A 10,647-nucleotide genomic window follows, 5' to 3' on the forward strand; every position below is an offset into this window, starting at 1 on the left:
GGACTGATCTCATTTTGAATGGACTGGTTGGATCTCCTTGCAGTCCAAGGGACTCTCAAGAGTCTTCTCCAACACCACACTTCAAAAGCATCAATTCTTCGGCACTCAGCTTTCTTCACAGTCCAACTCTCACATCCCTAGGTTCATTTTATTTCAAATGCCAGTTTCCATGAAAACTACTTTTTTTTAAATGTTAAACAAGAGATTAACATTAACCTGGCTTCTATTAGTTCTTTACTCTTTTTTAATGTCGGTTCTATCTGACTTTCTTCTCAGGAAGGTGTTGCTACACCAATGCCTACTCTCAGGGCTGCAGCCACAAACATCTGGAACTTTCTACCTACAGACATGGTTGGATGGCATCACCGACTGGATGGACATAAGTCTGAGGAAGTTCCAGGAGTTGGTGATGGACAGGGAAGCCTGGCGTGCTATTGACCACGAGATCGCAAAGAGTCAGACACAACTGATCGACTGAACTGAACTGAACTGAACCTACAGATTCAGCCCCAGGGAAGATAAGGTCTCACTAAGGACCATGCTCCTGCCTCCAACACAAGGTCGCCATGGCATCTCACAGGACATTCCAGAAGAAGACATGCAAACTCAGAAGCAATCCCACCATCCCCTCAAAGTCACAGAGAAGAACTGTAGCATCATTCAAGGCACCTGGAAGAATACCAGACCTAAAATCCTTAACAGCAAAATGACTAAGACAAAATGCAGACCACAGATAGAAAGACAAGGGCACTTTAATGACACGCAGCCAATCTGTGGACTTTGGATCTGGTCTGTCAGGTGATCACCCTGTACCAGGAGACCTGAAAGAGGCCTTACAAAGACAAACTGCTGCCAGTCCTCCTTTTTGTAGAGAAACTATGTTCCATGTTCACACCATTCAACGTAAGTTTGAAAGATGGTGACTCTAGGGTTTGCAGTCTTTTCAAAACTCTGTTTCCAACATAAAAACCTCTACCACTCATAAGACCATCACCATGGATTTAATAAGTAATAACTTCAGGTAGATAGCAAAGAAACAGGACAATCCAAGAAAACAAATAACTGAAACAATTCCAAAAATACTGAAACACAACAAAGACAGACCTGCGGCCTTCCTTATCACTGCTTCAAAAACAGAACTCAAAACAGCAGCACTGGAATCCTTGCTTCTCAGGGAGACAAAACAAACCTAAAGTCTACAGGTATCAGGAAATAAGCCAGGCCTCCACTTCCACTCCAGAGCTTGAGTTTCCCAGCACTGACATAAGCCTTCCCAGCAGATGAGCAGAACACGTGACAGCAGCTCCACAGCAAAGTTCAGGATCTTGGGGTTACTTTAAAACTTCAGCTATGAGAATTCAACTTGTCACTTAGGGGAAGCTCCACTATCAAGACCTTGCTACTTTCAGATTCACATAAAATAGGAAACCTATATTCACACAGAGCCTCTGTGTACACGGCATTAATCCAGATGTGAGGAATTCCAAAGTTATGATTCCCACGGCAACTGTAATCTTGGCAAACCCACACACATGTATTTTGAACTACTTCAGATGGTAGTGACCTTAAAAAGAACAAAGCACATTACAAAGAAAAACTCCCAGACAGATCGGAGATCAGAAAATTACCTTCCTTCAGAGAGAGTGGAGCTCTTTCTTTGAGACAATTAACAAAGACTAGCCCAAGCACTGAAGAACATTATGCTGGAACAATTCTTACCTGGCCTGAAGGACAAGGGCCAGACAACTTAACGGGGTTTCCTCTGAACACTCACTTCTAACTTGCTATGACAACCAGCTGTTAGATATTTAGAACTTCATTTCAAATATTTAATATTTTCAAAAAGTAACAAATGCTAATCAGATGCAGAATAGGCTCAATTTTAGTTCTCACTTGAAGCAACAGATGAAATATTTAAATTATTACTAAATAGATCATCTATTGAAAAACAAGTCAAATAATACTTGCTTATGTCAGTTAACACAGAGAATGGTTCCCTGGTTCTTAATTTAAGGTTAAAATGCCAGTTTCCAGAGAGCTGAGTACTACTAGAATAGGCTAAAAGGCTAATAGAAGAAAGTAGAATTTAGTGGTTAAAAGACTTCTGAAGCCAAAGAGCCCAGGTTTGAATCCTCTTCTACCACTTAAAAGTTGTGGCTTTCGGCAAGTCACTTAATGTCTCCGTGCCTGTTTCCCCATCTAAAACGGGCAGTAATAAAACCTAGAATGTGCAGCTGTCTTGAGTATTAAATGAGGTAATATTTGCAAAGTTCTCAGAGCAGTAACTGGCAGACAGTAAGCACTCAATAAGCATTCCCTGGTAGCTCAGCTAGGAGAGAATCCACCCACAATGCAGGAGACTCTGTTTTGATTCCTGGGTCAGAAAGTTTCCCTGGAGAAGGGACAGACTACCCACTCCAGTATTCATGGGCTTCCCTGGTGGCGCAGACAATAAAGCATCTGCCTGCAATGCGGGAGACTTGGGTTCGATCCCTGGGTTGGGAAGATCCTTTGGAGGAGGGCATGGCAACCCACTCCAATATTTTTGCCTGGAGAATCCCTATGGACAAAGGAGCCTGGTGCACTACAGTCCATGAGGTCGCAAACTAAGCACACATTATTAATGTAAAGATTTTTATTTATTTCACCTTGGCAGCAATCTTTATTTGATAAACCAGCACCCACACAAACAGATTTTAAAAATCTAAAAATAATTTTAATACTATAATGAAATTTTAACCAGTCTCTTTAGCACAACAATAATAAATGACCTTCTCTCCTCTTGCCTCTGTCCTCTACCTGTCTTGTAATTAAAGACAGAATCCGAACTCCTCAGCCAAACACTCAAATTGCTCCATCATCTCTGCTGGTCCATCCTGGCTCAACATCCTGCATACTCCTGTAAGAACCTTCTGTTTCAACTAATTTTCTCACAGTCCTCTAAATACACCTTGTACTCATTCAACAAGGATCTGAGAATCTATGGAGCCAAGCAGTGTGCTAACATTATATGCAAAGATGACACAGAGTCTGCCCTTAAAAGACCACAGAAAATAATAGAAAAAGACATAAGCAAAAATAGTTTCAGTAGATGTAACTATAGTCACAAAAGAGCAAAGCGTTGGGTAGCTACACGGAGCGGAGTTGATCACTTCTGTAGATGAAGTCCCCTCAGGGAGGCTCTGCTCTGCTCAGTCATGTCCAATTCTTTGCAACCCCATGGACTGTAGACCACTAGGCTCCTCTACCCATGGAATTTTCCAGGAAAGAATACTGGAGTGGGTTGCCATTTCCTCCTCCAGGGGATCTTCCCAACCCAGAGATGGAACCCACATTAACTTTTGCGACTACTGCACTGCAGGAGGATTCTTTACCACTGAGCTATTAGGGAAGCCCAAGAAGAGGTAAAAACCTATATAGATCTTTAACCAGAAAAGAAACTAGAAAATGCTGCCAAAGACCCACAAGCCCTCCCCGAAATGCATCGGGTTCAGATAGTTTCAAAGACAGGTAATTTCAGTGTTATTTAAACTGCTGGGGAGAGAGAGGGGTTTAAAAAAACTTTTGGATTTATGCTCTAAGGATAAATAATAAACTAGATACCAAATGTGACAAAGAAAGAACACACACTCTTTCACATACAGAATTACATAAGAATTTTTGTTACAAACATAAATGCAAAACCCAAAATAAAATAAAAAATCTATCCAACATTTAAATGTTAAAAATTAAATTCCATGCATGCACGGTATAGAATGTTTACTTTAACATTAAGAAATCTGTTAACATATTCACTATACAGTAAATTAAATAAATGCAATGGAATCAAGCTATCATCAAGCTAAAAGACAAAAGGCACTGATCAAGTCCAACACCCATTTCATTTTCTTTCTAGTTGGAGCAAGGATTACTATCAAACTCCACTCTCTGGGCCAGTCACTCTTGCCACTCATACAGTACATGACCTACGTCTGTGAATTCATTGGCCAGCCAACAGCCTCAACTCCAAGCTCTAACAATGTGCACCCAACTCCCATTCTTAATTAAGACTTCTTAGTAACTAGGACTAAAAAGAAATTTTCTTCTGATATGATAAGATCTCAAGGAAGCAACACCTCTTATGTAGCATTCAGACCAAATTAATACATAATTTGAATCTAATTATGAGGAAACACCAGACAAACCAGATGAGGAACGTTATATTTAAAAAGAAAAAAAGGCTGTCTTCTTCAAAAACTATCATGTCATAAAAGACAAAGAAGACTACAGAACTGTTCTAGATTAAAGGAGACATAAGAAACACGACAAGTAAATACCACGTGTGATCCCTCAACAGATCCTGTCCTCGAGGGGGAAAGATGCTGAAAGAGACTTTACTGGATCAACTGACAACTTGTAATAGAGGGCATATATGAGTAAACTCCAGGAGTTGCTGATGCATAGGGAGGCCTGGCGTGCGGCAGTCCATGGGGTTGCATAGAGTCGGACACTACTGAGCAACTGAACTGAACTGATGATCAAAGCTGTATCAGTGTTAAATGAACTAAGTTGATAACTCTTCTTTAGGTGTATAAAAAATATCCCTACACTTGGAAAATACTCATTGAAGTATTTAGGAGTAATCGTGTGCAATCATGCACAATAACCTCAAGAAGCTCAAGAAAATTTTTATTTTATATATGTGTGTGTGCCTGTGCATGTGTGTGTAGAGGATGAGAGAGAGGGAGGGTGAGCAAGCACAAAAAGGGTATATGCACTCTTGGGCATTTATCCCAGAGAACTGAAAACTTAGGTTCACACAAAAACCTGCTTATGCATGTTTATAGCAACTTTATTCATGACAGCCAAACACTGAAAACAACCCAGCTGCCCTTCCACAGGTGAATGGTTAAACAAGTGATGGTACATCCATGCCATGGAATACTGCTCAGCAGTAAAAAGGAACAAACTCTTGATACACGCAACAACCTGGAGAAATCACAAAGGAACTATTTTGAGTGAAAAAAGTCAGTCTCAGAGGTTATGTACTACGTATCTCGTCCCATGTACAATGCATTCTTGAAACAACAAATTAGAGAGACAGAGTTTAGTGGCTGCCAGGGTTCAGGGAGGCAGAGAGCAAGGGAAACAACTACGGCTATGAAAGTGCAAGACAAGAGATCCTCGGGAAGGGATTATTCTCGGTCTTGACTGTGGTGGTAATCATACAAATCTACAGATGTGACAGAATGAAATACACACACAGAGTACAAATAAAACTGGTAAAATTGCAATAAGATGGGTGAGTTGTATTGATAATTAATTTCCAAGTTGTGATATACTATAGCTCAACAAGAGGAAACTCGGTGAAATGCACACAGGATCTCTCTTACAACTGCATGTGATTCCACAAGTATCTCAAAATAAAGAGCCTAATTTAAAAGTAAAGTTTAAAAAGGATAAAAGTTAAAACGACAAACAGCCAGAAAATAATTCATGGATAATGGTAAAGCACTAGAGGCATTCTGAGAACAGGAAAAGGCTGCCAGCTATAATAGTTATTCAGTATTGTTCTAAAGAAGCTAGTTGCTGCCATATGACAAAAAGGATAATATAAATATTAGAAAAGAGACAAAATGATCAATTATAAATGAAATCATCATCTACCTAGAAAATCCAACATAATCAAGTGATAAAGTATTACAATATGAGTTCAGTAGTGTCCAAATACAACACAGATGGTTGTTATCTGGAACTGACTAACTGAGGGTTTTTCAACTTTACAACGGTTGAAAGCGACACACAGAGAGTTCCTGTAGAAACTCTACTTCGAATTTTGGTCTTTTCCTAGGCTAGTCATATATGGGAGATGATCTACTGTGATGCTTGCTGCTGAGCTGCAGCAAGCAGTCATCCACACCCTTAGAAGGGTGACCAACTGATACACTTACAATCATTCTGGACCCAGACAACCCTTCTGTTCTTCACTTTCAGTACAGCAGTCAATAAATTTCATGAGCTAGTCAACACTTTATTATAAAATAGACTTTGTGTTAGATGATTCTGCACCACTGAAGGCTAATATAAGTGTTCTGAACGTGTTTAAGGTGGCAAGGCTATGCTATGATGTTAGGTAGGTTAAGTGAAATTAAGTGAAAGTCGCTCAGTTGTGTCCAACTCTTTTTGACCCCATGGACTATACAGTCCATGGAATTCTCCAGGCCAGAATACTTCGTGGGTAGCCTTTCCCTTTCTCCAGGGCATCTTCCCAACCCAGGAACCAAACTGGGGTCAGATTCTTTACCAACTGAGCCACAAGGAAAGCCCAGTTAGGTAGGTTAGGTGTAATAATGGAGAAGGAAATGGCAACCCACTTCAGTACTCTTGCCTGGAAAATTCCATGGATGGAGGAGCATGGTAGGCTACAGTCCATGGGATTGCAAAGGGTTGATCACGACTAAGCAATTTCACTGGTTCACTGATTTGAGAAGTAATCCCAGATGATACCACTCTAATGGCAGAAAGTGAAGATGAACTGAAGAGCCTCTTGATGAGGGTGAAAGATAAGAGTAAAAAAGTTGGCTTGAAATTGAACATTCAAAAAACTAAGATGATGGCATCCAGTCTCATCACTTCATGGCAAATAGAAGGGTAAAAAGTGGAAGCAGTGACAAAGTTTATTTTCTTGGGCTCCAAAAGCATTGCAGATAGTGACTGCAGCCATGAAATTTTTTAAAAGACACTTGCCCCTTGAAGGAAAAGCCATGACAAACCTTGACAGGGTATTAAAAAAGCAGAGACATCACTTTGTCAACAAAGGTCCATCGAGTCAAAGCTATGATTTTTCCAGTAGTCACGTATGGATGTGAGGATTGGACCATAAAGAAGGCTGAGTGCCAAAGAACTGATGCTTTTGAATTGTGGTGCTGGGGAAGACTCTTGAGAGTCCCTTGGACTGCAAGGAGATCAGACCACTAAATTTTAAAGAAAATCAACTCTGAATATTCATTGGAAGGACTGAAGCTGAAACTCCAATACTTTGGCCACCTGATGTAAACAGCCGGCTCATTGGAAAAGACCCTGATGCTGGGAAAGATAGACGGCAGGAGAAGGGGATGCCAGAGGATCAGATGGTTGGAAGAGCATCACCAACTCAATGGACATGAATTTGAGCAAACTCCAAGAGATAGTAGAGGACAGAGGAGCCTGGTGTGCTGCAGTCCATGGGATCTCAAAGAGTGGGATGTGACTTAGTGACTGAACAAGGATCCCAACATAAGGAAGATCTGTATATAAAAGTCAACAGTCTTTTTATTATATTCCACTAATAATCAATTTCCATGGGGTAGCAAAGAGTTGGGCATGACTGAGCGACTGAACTGAACTGAATAATCAATTAGAAAATTTTGTAAAAAAGAATTTTGTTCTATTTATATATACTTTTAAATCGTTTACATAAGTCATTTGCAACTATTTTTTACTACTTAAATTTTTCCCCCAGGAATATAAAGACTATGTACCTCTAATAAGCTTCTCCAAAACAACATATTACCAGTTCTCCCCCATTAAGTATTGTGTTTATCTTTCTCTGATTTGCTCTTCCTCAGTATCCAGTCCACACTTCACTTGAGAACCCAAAGATTCTAGAAAGCAGATTCAAACCTATTTTCCAATTCTCCAAAGCTTTAAGTACTTGGAACAAGCCCAAGCCAGATATAGAGATGAGGATCTAAGGTTTCTTCCAGCTCTCAATCTCCATCTTGCCAGGAGCTAGAATCCCTTCAGTCAGCTCTAGGAGACTCTAAGAGTGCATCCTTCTGCAGACCTCAGGAACATCTTCAAGAGGTTTCTCTCTCCTATGAATTCCAATTTCACAGACAGTGAACCTCATTCTAGAGTAGAATCACATTTAATCCATCCATTTCTAGTCAGAGCCTCTCACACGAGCCCCCACTGCAAATTCGAGCTGCTGCTAAACCACTATCAGCCCAATCCATTTCCTCCAGGTGGATCTGTTATGGGGTGCATCCTAGGTAAAAGCCAAGACCATGTCTCAGTCCTTACACAGAGTCCTTATACATTCCTGCTAAGTTCCAGGTCTCCCAGGATAACAAGAAACATCCTCAGTTAAGAAGCAAAAAGGATAGAAGAAAATAAATTATTTTCATAGTTCTTGAAGAGCATGGAGCCTATTAGAGAAGCAAAGAACGGCATACATTTTTAAGAAAAGGAAGAATTTCTTTCATTTTATTTTAATATAAATTCAACTCTCTCGTAACATTTTCACTCCAAAAACAGCAGGGGATTAAATTCTCAAACGAAATATGGCACTGGCCTATACCATCCTAAAAATGCCAGCAGTCTAGCAATGAACCATCTCTTTAATTTTAGTAATGTTTGGTATTTTCTTTCTTAAAAGAGCATGAACTACTTTTGTCAAACATTATATATACATATATATGTACACATAAAGTTTTACCTCTATTCACTAATAATAAAAACAGTCTAGATTTGTTAATTAAAAATAATTATGCTTTCTCAGAAATCAAGTTGGTTCAGTAATTTAAGAGGTTTTCAATATTTACAGATAATATGACTGCCCATCTTGAAAAATCTCAAAGGATAAACTCACAAATTATTAAGACCAATGATTTCAGCAAGAATGACAGAAAAGGCAGATTCAACAACAAAAAATTATCAACAAAATTCCTATATGCCCACAATAATAAATTTAAAAATATGAGAGGATAAAAGATCAATTCTAAGTAGCAACCAAAATCACAAAATGTTGAGGAATTGAGACTTCCATGGCGGAGCAGTAGTTAAGACTCTGTGCTTCCAATGCATGGGGCACAGGTCAGATACAGTAAAAAAAAATTCAACGTAACCACAATTGAATTCCAGTCACAACTTTTTTACAGAAACTAAGAAGCTGATCTTAAAAATCAAATGGAAGAAAAAATGGGCAAAGAATGCGAATAGACATTCTTTCAGAAAAGATATATTAATAGCCAAGAAATTTATGAAAAGATGTCCAAAATCATGAGGCTCATTCATACTCAAATCTAGAAAATAACTCCTAGACACCTGTTGGTGGTGGTTTTAATCACTCAGTTGTCTCTGACTCTTTGCAACCCCATGGACTATAGCCCTCCGGGATCCTCTGTCCATGGGATTTCCCAGGCAAGAATACTGAAGTGGGCTGCCATTTCTTCTCCAGGGAATCCTCCCAACCCAGGGAATCAAACCTGTGTCTACTTGCACTGCAGGCAGATTCTTTACTGCTGAGCCCACCAGGGAAGCCCAGTCACCTGGTAGGGAGTTAGAGATCCTTGATTTTCATCTTTTCTTCTGAAGTTGCATCAACAAGGAATTCATGGGGGTAGAGAGGGTTAACAGCAAAAGACATGTGTGTGCTCTTTGATGAAACTCACTGAGAACCACTAGTGATCACTTCAGGGGGCTCCAGAAAGAAGGGCAGTTGTTGGAACCGAAGAGTAAAAAGGTTTGCTGAAGATAATTAAAAGCCCTGCAAGAAGAATGATGTGACTTGAACAATAAGACATTTTTCCATTAATTATTTTTTAAGCAACTGAAACATAATGAAATCCTGGATGAAACCTCAGTTCTCAATTTCTTTGAGATACAAAGATCAGAGTGAGTCCAGTTGAGCACTTGAAGTGGCCGGACCAATTCTGCATGTGGTGGGCAGTTGTGAGTGCAAAGACAGTATCACATGTACTCCTTCCTACTAGCAGCCAGAAGTAAAAACGTCCCAAAGAAACAGGCTTGGGCTCTGCCCACAACACTGTCATCTGAGCATTCCTTTCATTAGAACAATACAAGATTATACAATGACCCCTAAGTTGAAGCAGGATTCTAGATGCCTGAGAAAGTGGGATACTCTTAGGGTATGGTAAGCTGACTGCTGACACAATCAATAAATGAATTAGCGTAAAGTATGCTGACTTCTTCAGAAGGAATTTTATGAACACAAGATTTAAGACTTCTTATACAATAAGCAATGCAATCACAAGTACTAATAAAGGTTGGATGGCATCACCGACTCGATGGACATGAGTTTGAGCAAGCTCTGGGAGTTGGTGATGGACAGGGAAGCCTGGTGTGCTTCTGTCCATAGGGTCTTAAAAAGAGTCAGACACAACTGAGCGACTGAACTGAAGAGTGCTATGTAAGAAACTGCTATCAATCAATCAATAAACCTAGGAATGAATTATGTGCAAGACTGTACTAAGGAATGAAGGGAAATTTTAAAGTCTACATCACTGAATCAGAAGCATGCAGCAGTTGAAATGACAAGATATATAAAAAAGCTGTGTTGGGGACTTCCTTGCTGGTCCAAGGGTCGAGAATCTGCCTTGCAATGCAGGGGACGGGACACAGGTTCAATCCCTGGTCTGAGAACTAAGATCCCACATGCTGCAGAGCAACTAAAACCCATGCACTGCAACCACTGAGCCTGTACGCCACAACTACAGAGATTACATTAAGATGGCTGCTGCTGCTAAATCACTTCAGTCGTGTCCGACTCTGTGCGACCCCATAGACGGCAGCCCACCAGGCTCCCCCATCCCTGGGATTCTCCAGGCAAGAACACTGGAGTGGGTTGCCATTTCCTTCTCCAATGCATGAAAGTGAAAAGTGAAA

General features: G+C 40.1%; 1 protein-coding gene across 1 annotated transcript in view; it reads right to left on the reverse strand.

Annotated features, from left to right (window-relative positions):
• The window catches only part of DIS3L2 (DIS3 like 3'-5' exoribonuclease 2), a 347,038-nt gene extending 336,959 nt beyond the window's left edge, over positions 1 to 10,079 (reverse strand). Inside the window, exon 1 of the mRNA XM_010837096.1 lies at positions 9,414 to 10,079. The gene's annotated coding sequence lies outside the window, so the exon portion shown is untranslated. The remainder of the gene's footprint in view (positions 1 to 9,413) is intronic.
• Between the last annotated feature and the right edge of the window lie 568 nt (positions 10,080 to 10,647).

The sequence above is a fragment of the Bison bison genome, unplaced genomic scaffold, assembly GCF_000754665.1.
Source record: "Bison bison bison isolate TAMUID 2011002044 unplaced genomic scaffold, Bison_UMD1.0 scf7180017864068, whole genome shotgun sequence".
Lineage (NCBI taxonomy): Eukaryota > Metazoa > Chordata > Mammalia > Artiodactyla > Bovidae > Bison > Bison bison.